Genomic DNA, 10,100 nt, shown 5'->3' on the forward strand with positions numbered 1-10,100 from the left:
AAAAACCCATGGAATAGAAGTATGATGCTTTTTGTGTATAGTTGCATGTTCTCTCAATAGATGAGATCAGTTTAACAATTCAAGATGTATGTCCCAGATCAGGAGTTCAGTCTGCTCTTAGTAAGCACAGATAAAGTATCAATTTAATTATAAATTATTATGTGACTAAAAGTGAATAATTACTTATGAAAGGCACCCTTTAGGAACATGGATAGTTTGAAGAGGTCTATGCAGAAAATATGGAACAGTGTCCGCCCTGGAGTTCTGGATGGCCCTGATCCTCCTGGCTGCATTAAAGACCTGGATGTTACTCCAGGCATTTGGATAGGGAGGTTTAACTAGTCTGCTAGCAAGTTTGTCTTCTTATCTGCATTTGGAAATTACCTAATTTTTAAACCCCTGCATGTGTTATATTGTTTTGAAAGTTTATTTTTAAAGTTATGTTACTGTTTTGATTTTAATCCTCTGTGTCACTCATGTGAGATTGATAGCTATATAAATTGTATAAATAAATAAATAAATGCCTGAACAATTAAAATTTGCAGTGACAAATTTTAAGCCTATGGCATAGAAAGATGGTGCATAGGAATCTGGAGAGTGTTCACAAATTAGAGAATTCAGCAAAAATGGCTCAGAATGCAGCCGTGTGCCTTCAGCTGAAGGGCCCCTATAGTATAATTGCAGAAGGGAGTTAGACCTTCATGTGCAGAAGGAAAAGAGATAAAGACAACCCTGGAACTGATCCATAGTGACATCTATGGGCCAATCCAAGTAATTATACAAGGTGGAAACCAATTTTCATTGACTTTTAGAGATGTTTACTCTAAGTTTCAGATCAAGTACTAAAAAAATGCAGTATGTGGTTTTGATGAGCAACAAGTTTGATAGAAAACCTGAAATAGTGCACACTGATAATAGGGTTACTGTAGGGCACATTATTTGAAAAAAAAAATACAATGGATTATACACTGGGAAGCCTTTCCTGTTACCTTGGCAGCCAGATGGAAATATAGAAGGATGGAAGTTATCTCTGTAGCCAAAAGCAAAAGATAAAAGATCTTCAGTGCCCAGGGTTGACTGAAGCCAAAAAGATAAGAAAACCAATAGAAACGGATTTGCCAAAGCAGATGTCAAAACAATAAGCTTAGTCTCACTTAGTTGTGAGACTAACAAGAACTGAACTACAATTGGAAAGCTCCTGTACATGGTCAGAATGACAAGGTCAAACACTGATGCCAAAGTTGGAATCCTGTAAGAGGATGAGTGCCCCAACCAAAGAGGACTGTATTGGAGTCAAGATGCTGGGCAGATACGAAAGGAGGAATGCACACTTACTGTAGATCTCCAGACTGCAAGCCAACAGCAATTCCAACCTGGTGGTCCCCATGGATACAGCCTGGGCAGAAGATAGGACAGATAGTAAGACTACAAGTGGACAGTGTTTCTGCATGGAGGTGGAATGTCAGTTGGGCAAGCAGAAAGCAGTTCCCAAGGTTCTGCCCTATTGTCTACTACTGTAACAGTATTCATCCACACTACAAGAATGCCAGGAGACTGTCTGGCTACAGTAATTATTGATGAAAGTTGGGATAAATAAGCCAAAATCAACAGTAATGTTTGAAGCCAATCAGTGATGTGTCAAGCTCTTCCAGATGGAGAAAACAACATACAAGATAGATACTATATGTGTGCGAGACACACAGTGCACTAAGGTACTTCCCAGCAGAACAGGGAATGCACCTATAATTTTCATTAGCATATCTGTCCAGTCACTGGCCATATTTCTGTGGCAGAATATGGATCAGCAGCGAGGATAGCACATTTTATTCTATCATACCTTTCTGCTGGCTCAAGGACTGGAGAAAGCACTTTGATGTGGCCTTCTGCTTTTGCCCATATGGTTAAGATTTGTGCTCTGGGAACAATGGGATTATATTGAGTAATTCCAAATAGTTTAGACTGGGCTAAGTAGTTTAGACTGGGGTACAGGTACAAGGTAGAGAGCCAGTTTGGTGGTGTGGTTAAAGCACCAGACTAGAAACTGGGAGTGTGTGTGTTCTAGTTCTGCTTTAGGCACAAAGCCAGCTGGGTGACCTTGGGCCACTCTCTCAGCCTTTGGAAGAAGGCAACGGCAAGCCATTTCCAAAAATATTGCAAAGAAAACGGCAGTGCCTAGTCCAGGCAGTCACCATGGGTCAAGACTGACTAAGAGGTGCATGCACACAGTGCCCCCCCCCCGAAATTCATTGTTACAACATTTAGAAAAGGCCAAATTGAAGCTATGATTGTTATTTTTCAAGTCATCTCTCATTTAGGTTACATTGTTCCAAAAGAAAAACCTTTTTTTTCCCTTTTTTAATGCCCAGGACAATTGTTTTTAGCTGCAGTTGTCAAATTTGAAGTTCAAATATTCAACTGATTTGTGAATTGAAATTATGTCTAATAATCTAGCTCATTCTTTTTGTTCACTAATGTTCAATAGCAGAAGCGGGCATCTAAATCCAGGACAACATGCACCATCCTCCAGACCCTCTTCTGGTCAGTTTTTTTCCCCTGTCCTGCAGGAGAAAGCACATAAAACCATACTACAAGCCTTCTAGAATGTTTAGCATTGTTAAATTAGAAAAGACCACCTGATCCTACTCCACCCCAAGAAGCAGAGGACAGGTGGAAACCTACAGCTTCACCAATCTCATCAAGTGATGTGCCCTTTGCACCATCACCCCATCTCACTGCAGAACCAAATTTGCTGAAATGTTATCTACCCCAGTGTATAAATGCTGTTGGTCTCTGCCGCTTTATAGTACACTTTTCCGTATCATTATTTCCTTCAGCTTAGCATATTGGAGCCTTTTATTCAGGGTACTTAGGTCTTGTTTTCATCATGACCCAATAGCTATGGTTGCATATGGGCTTTCTTTAAATTACAGTATTAGAGGAAAGAAGAATATGAGTTCTACTTTTAATCAAGTTGGAGCTGAAGTCTCATGCATATGACTACTGATCCATGTTTTGCAACTGGGTGTATGGATTGCCTATTCTAATGTACACCAGACTCATAAGCAGGGTGTCATGCGCTGCCTACCTCTGAATAACGTTCAGACACTGGGTTGCAAAGCAGGCTCTGGTTTATTTCAGGATAGGTACAACGTTGTTAGAAAAAGCTGAGAGTGACAGGAGCGCGCCGGTGCGGGGTTTAAATACCCCGCGCCGGTCAGCGCCCCCTCGCTCTCGGTCACGTCACCCCCCTTTGTCCCATGCGTTGCCCTGCCATTGGTTGAGGGTTTCTAGGATCGCCCATCCTCAGGTTTTCATTCTTCTGCTGATTGCTTTCAGCTGGGCGATCCCCGTGGTATTGCTGCTGATGGCTTGGGTGGCTCCGTGATCCGTTTATCTATTGTTTGTTAGCCGTTAGTCGTTGTGGGTTGATGGCTACTTAACTTGTACCCCTTCACCTATTTCCTTGTCATTGTCATGAGTGCCATTGCGCTGATTACTTTAGCTCAACGGCACTCATGACATACTGCCCCCTTTCCGAATAGTGTTCTCCCCCGGGTTTCTGGGTTTCCCCCATGGAGCTGTCAAAACGCCATTTTTTTTTTTTTTTTTTTTTTTTTTTCAAAGTTCCCGCCGGAGTAGTTGTCGCCCCTCCCTTTGCTCCTCCCTCTACCACGTGCCTTCCCAGGGTGTGTCCATGGTGCGCATGCTCGGGTTCTGACCTGGCGTGCGCATGCTCCAACCACACCCTGTTTGTTTGGCTCAGTTCGGCGAGGCGAGAGGCGTGGCTGGTCGGGTGCTGCTCAGCTCCAGGTAGGGCCCTTTTTGCTTATTTGGAGTGCGTCGCCTTTGTTGTGTCTCCTGGGCGTTGCCCCCAGGTTGCCCTGTTGACTTGCTTGCCACTCCCCCGCGGCCAGGGGGCGGGGGGAGGGTGCTGGCGATCGGGCGGGGGGAGGGTGCTGGCGATCGTTTGTCACCACCCCGTGGGCCCGGGGCGGGGGGAGTGAGTCCCGGGGGGGGGAAGGTCCACCCAAGTCGCGGGCTTGGGGGGGGCCCCTTCCCTTGGGGCACGGGAGGCGGGGGGAGGCCTGCGGGGGGGGGGGTTGGTTTTGCTGACCTTGATTGCGGTTTGTCGGGGTATGCCCGGTGGAATGCTCTGGTCAGGTCAGGCGCTTTAACGTTGTGCGCCGCCACCCATTCCGGGTGGGGGAAGTGTTTCCACCTGACCAGATAGTGTAGGGTTCCTCGTTGCTTGCGTGAGTCGAGGATGTCCCTTATCTCGAAGTGGTGTTGCCCGTCGATCATAAGCGGTGCGGGCTGAGGCGTGCTTGGGTGCCATCGGGAGGTGGTTGCCGGTTTTAGGAGGCTGGTGTGGAACACCGGGTGGAGCCTCCGGAGGTTGTGTGGCAGGTCCAGGCGTATTGCTACCGGGTTCACTATTTGCGTGACTCGGAACGGCCCGATGTACTTAGGCCCCAGTTTTTTCGAGGGTTGGGTTGACTTTAGGAACTTGGTGGAGAGATAGGCCATGTCCCCCGCCTGGAACGTCGGTTGTTGGCGCCGGTGCTTGTCGGCCTGCTCTTTGTAAGCAGCCTGTGCCTCCTTCAGCGCCGCCGTGATTACTGGCCATGCTTCCGCGATCTTCCGTCCCCAGTCGCTGGCGTCCACCTGGGGTTCCGGGGGTTGAGGTAGCTCCGGTATGGGGACGAAGTCGCGCCCCGAGACTACTTCGAACGGGGTTTTTCCCGTGCTCGTGTGGACGGCGTTGTTGTATGCGACTTCGGCGAACGGGAGCAGTTCAGCCCAGTCGTCCTGGTGGTAGTTCGTATAGGATCGTATAAATTGCTCTAAGGTGGCATTAAGAACCTCAGTGGCTCCGTCCGTCTGCGGATGCCAAGCCGTAGACAGGGCCTGTTGGGTCCCCGTCAGCTTCAAGAAGGCCCGCCAGAATTTGGAGGTGAACTGTGTGCCCCTGTCGGTCACCACACGTGCGGGACATCCGTGTAGCCTGTACACGTGGATGAGGAAGAGTTTGGCTAGTTGTTGTGAGGATGGGACTGACGTGCAGGGGATGAAGTGGGCCTGCTTTGAGAAGTAGTCCTTCACCACCCAAATGGCCGTTTTCTTCTGGCTGGGTGGGAGGTCCACTATAAAATCCATAGAGATTTCCTCCCATGGGCGGGAGGGTTCTGCCACCCGTTGCAATAGCCCCGCGGGTTTGCCTGGTGCCCGTTTGGCCCGAGCGCACGTTGGGCAGGACGCCACGTAGGTTTTTACGTCTCGCCTGAGCGCGGGCCACCAGAATTGCCGCCGTGTTAGGTGTAGGGTCTTGAGGAACCCAAAGTGTCCCGCTTGCTTGGCGTCGTGTGACCTATGCAAGATCGCCTGGCGTTGCGAGTCCGGGACGTAGATTCTGCCTTCCCCCCATGCTAGGTCTTGCGCCATCGTTACCTTGTCGGGGTTTGCCAGGAACCAGGGGTCGGTTTTGAGGGCGGCGGCGAGGTCCGTGCGCATTCCCCCTGGTAGTTGCGGTTGCCTTCTTTCCGTCGCCGGTTGTCCCGCCGTCGGCTGCGCCGTAGCGTCGAGCTGCCTCCGTGCGCCGCTTCGGGTGGTCACGGCCATCCCCAGTTGCGAGGCGGATAGGACCGTCCCAATGGTGTCTGGGGCGGGCTCTTCGTCTTGGGGCAGCCGGGAGAGGGCGTCGGCCAGGAAGTTCTTCTTGCCCGGCATGAACTTCAACTGGAAATCAAAGCGGCTGAAGAATTGTGCCCATCGGACCTGTTTTGGGCTAAGGCGTCTAGGCGTTCGTAGGGCCTCGAGGTTCCGGTGGTCCGTCCAGACCTCGAATGGTTGGGTGGCTCCCTCGAGTAGGTGACGCCATGTTTCTAGTGCCGATTTCACCGCAAAGGCTTCCTTCTCCCAGACGTGCCATCGCCTCTCTGTCTCGGAGAACTTCCTTGACAGGTAGGCGCATGGTTTCAGGAGCCCCGTGGAGTCTTTTTGTAGGAGGATGGCTCCCAGGGAGAAGTCTGAGGCGTCGGCTTGGACCACGAACGGCCGTTCTGGGTCCGGGTGCGCGAGGATTGGCTCCGTCGTGAACAGCGCTTTCAGCTTGTCGAATGCGGTCTGGCACGCGGGAGTCCAATTCAGCACTGTGCCTGGGTTCTTGGCGCGTCTGGTGTCCCCCACCCCTTTGGTTTTGAGGAGGTCCGTTAAGGGTAGGGCTATCTCAGCGAACCCCCGGGCGAAGGACCTGTAGAAATTCGCGAATCCCAGGAAGCTCTGTAGTTGCCGTCTGTTGCGGGGCCGCTCCCAGTTTAGTACCGCTTCGACTTTTGCGGGGTCCATCTCGATGCCGTCCCCGGAGATTCGATACCCCAAATAGTCTAGGCGGTCTTTGTGAAACTCGCACTTTGTGGGCTTTGCATAGAGCTGCGCCCTTCTGAGCTTGTCGAGGACTTGCCTGACTAAGGTTACGTGTTCCTCGTATGTTTTTGTGTAAATAAGGACGTCGTCGATGTAGACCAGGACCCCTTTAAACAGATGTTCATGCAGTACCTCATTGATGAGCTGCATGAACACCCCAGGGGCCCCCGCGAGTCCGAAGGGCAGTACCTTGTACTGGAAAGCGCCTAGGGGGCAGTTGAACGCCGTCTTCCATTCGTCCCCCTCCCTGATTCGGATGCGATAGTACGCCTCGCGCAGGTCCAATTTGGAGAAGACTTTGCCCGTGGACAGGTGGGCGAGCATGTCCTTCACCAGGGGTAAGGGGTATTTGTTGGACAGGGAAGCCGCGTTTAGGCCCCGGTAGTCGGTACAGAGCCGTAGGGTCCCGTCTTTCTTCTCCCGGAATAGGACGGGGGCTCCGACCGGTGAGCATGCTGGCTCTATAAATCCCCTGTCTAGGTTTTTATCGATGAACTCCCGGAGGGTTGCCATCTCCTTCGGGGTCATCGAATAGATCTTTGGTCTAGGTAGGGGGACGTCGGGCAGTAGGTCGATTCGGCAATCCGTCTTGCGGTGGGGGGGTAGTTGGTCTGCCTCTGCTTCTCCGAAGACCTCGGAGAAGTCGGCATATTGTTCCGGTAGGTCTGCAGTGGTAGCGGCGTTGTCTTGTGTGGTCGCCTCCGCTCGTCCTACCGTGGGGTTGCTTTTGCCAGCTGGTACTGGTGCTCGATACTCGCCGTCGCCGAATGTGAAGGTGCGGGTCGCCCAGTTGATCCGCGGGTTGTTTTTCGCGAGCCATGGCATCCCCAGGACTGCAATGGGCCGTCCGATGGGCGTGACTACGAACGATGTGCGCTCGGTGTGAGTGCCCATTTGCAGGGTGACCGGCTCGGTTTGTAGCGTGGCTGGTTTCCCCCCCGCTGTGGAGCCGTCCAGCTGGTGGAATGCCAGCGGCGTGGGGAGGGGGAAGCAGCGGAGTTCGAGTTTGGCGACTAGGTCGGGGTGGATAAGGTTTTTTGAGCACCCCGAGTCCACTAGTGCCGCGGCCGTGGTGGCTCCGTTGCCGGCAGAGAGTTGAATTGCTGCCAATATTACGGAGCTTTTGTCGTTTCGTTGAGGTGGTTCGCGTTGCTGTCCCGCCGCCTGCCTCGCCACGCGTTTCAGGGCAAGCGGGGAGCATTTCCCGCCGGCTGGTCGGGGTCGGTATTGTCCTCTTCTCCCCAGTAAGCGTCCCAGCCCTCTTCCGGTGTCGCTGTGGCCACGGTCATTCGGCGGTGAGGGGGCGGCCCCGGGTTGGGTGGTTTGGGGCTAATTTTCGGGGCGGGCTTGGGCGCGCTGGTCGGCGGTCGGTTGGCGAAGCAGTCCGCCGTCTTGTGCCCTAATTTGCCACACCTCCCGCAGGGCTCCCGGTTGAACTTCTTTTTAGGGTATATGGGGCCGGCCATCCCCCCGTGTGGTGCGGGTACCTTTTTCCCGACGTAGTTTGTGTCTTCCGTGGTTGTCATAAGGAAGGTGCGGTGCGCGTGTTCGGCTTTCCCCGCGAGGTGGATCCACCCGTGTAACGTTTCTGGGTCGTCGCGGTAGAGGGCCCATTGGAGAACGTCGCGGTTGAGCCCCTTTTTGAAGATTTCCAGCAGGGTGGTCTCAGACCAGTCGCAGACCTTTCCCGCGAGGGCTTTGAACTCCAGGGCGTAGTCAGGGACCGTGCGTGCGCCCTGTTTAAGTCTCTGGAGTGCGCTTTTCGCCCGTACTTTGGCTAGGGGGTCTTCGAAATAGTTTTTCATCTCGTTGATGAAAGCAGGGAAGGTGGCGAGGGCGGGGGAGCTGGACTCGTACAGTTGGACGTACCAGTCCGCCGCCCTGTCTTGGAGTTTGATTGCCACGGCGCCGATCTTGTCGGCCTCGGAGTCATAGGAGTGTCCGTGCCTCCCCATGAACTCCCTAGCGTTGGTGACGAAAAACGAGAGTTTTGAGGGGGTCCCATCGAAGAAGATGGGGAAGTCCTTTGGGGCCCGGGCGTTTTGCGCGGCCCCGCCTCTCGCTTCCCGGGATGTGGTGTCGGCCGCCTGTGCCGTCTGCTGGCTTTCCGCTGGCTCGTGTGGGTTCGGTGCTTCGCTCGGGGTGTGGGCTTGTGCAGGGACGTCACTGGGTGGCGCGGGGGGCATAAGCGCCTGGAGCATGGTCCGGAGTTCCGTCAGCTGAGCCCGCATGGCCGCGAGTTCAGCTCGTGCCTCCTCGTCCACAGCCCGCACCGCCGCTGGGGCCGGTTCCGTTGGCGCGTCCTCGGGGGGGGGGGGTTCATCGTCCCTCCGCCGCGGGTCCGCTTCCTCCTCCGTCTGATGGGTGTCTCCGTCGTCCTCCTCCGTGTCGAGCACCGTGGGGCTGTCGCTCCACGCCCGTTGCTGGGGTGCGATGTGGGGCGCGGGGTCCTCCGCTGGTTTCGGAAGTCGTGCTGCTCCCTCCCGCGGTCGGGTTGCCTCCGTCGCCATCTCCCCTTGGGGTTGGAGCTGAGGCTCGGGTCGGGTGGGGCGGGCGTCCATGGCTCCGGGGGTCCGCGGTGCCTCTGGCCTCGGTCGGTCCTCCTCTGTCTCTTGCCGCGCGGCTCGCCCTCCTTGCCCGCGCCGTTCCGGCCTCATCTTGCTGGTCTTCTCGCCGTCTACTCCTCCCGCGGCTCGTTGTCGTCCGGTGGGGCTCGGCGAGGCTGAGTTTATGACTCTCAGCTTTATGTCATGCGCTGCCTACCTCTGAATAACGTTCAGACACTGGGTTGCAAAGCAGGCTCTGGTTTATTTCAGGATAGGTACAACGTTGTTAGAAAAAGCTGAGAGTGACAGGAGCGCGCCGGTGCGGGGTTTAAATACCCCGCGCCGGTCAGCGCCCCCTCGCTCTCGGTCACGTCACCCCCCTTTGTCCCATGCGTTGCCCTGCCATTGGTTGAGGGTTTCTAGGATCGCCCATCCTCAGGTTTTCATTCTTCTGCTGATTGCTTTCAGCTGGGCGATCCCCGTGGTATTGCTGCTGATGGCTTGGGTGGCTCCGTGATCCGTTTATCTATTGTTTGTTAGCCGTTAGTCGTTGTGGGTTGATGGCTACTTAACTTGTACCCCTTCACCTATTTCCTTGTCATTGTCATGAGTGCCATTGCGCTGATTACTTTAGCTCAACGGCACTCATGACACAGGGTTTCAAAGATATCTGATTTATTGAAGAATAGTATGCAGGATCACAAAGAAAGCTGAGAATGATGAAAGCGCGGCAAATTCAAACTAAAAAACCCTCGGTGCAAATGAAATCCCTCCCCCCTTAGAATCTTCTCAAGTCCACAATCCCAGGTGCTCCTAACGGTTTCTGATGGTCTGCAGGAAAAGTCCTTGAACAGAGAAAATAACCCAAACACATTCCATTGTCTTGATTTCACATACAGAGCTTGGTACAAGGTTTCACAGCAGCTCCCTCCCAAACAGAAATGCGCGTCAGTGCTATGGCATGGGAAACGTTACGATGTATGAACTACATTGAAACAGTGAACATGACACTGGGGTTGTAGAGGCACTAGAGTGTGGCCTGTTATTATGGATATTATATAAGGCATTTTTGGAGATCGATAAAAAATGACAAAACAATGATGTCTAGTAGAGTAAAAGGCATAGTTCCTA

This window comes from Candoia aspera, chromosome 3 (assembly GCF_035149785.1).
Source record: "Candoia aspera isolate rCanAsp1 chromosome 3, rCanAsp1.hap2, whole genome shotgun sequence".
NCBI classification, from domain to species: Eukaryota; Metazoa; Chordata; class Lepidosauria; order Squamata; family Boidae; genus Candoia; species Candoia aspera.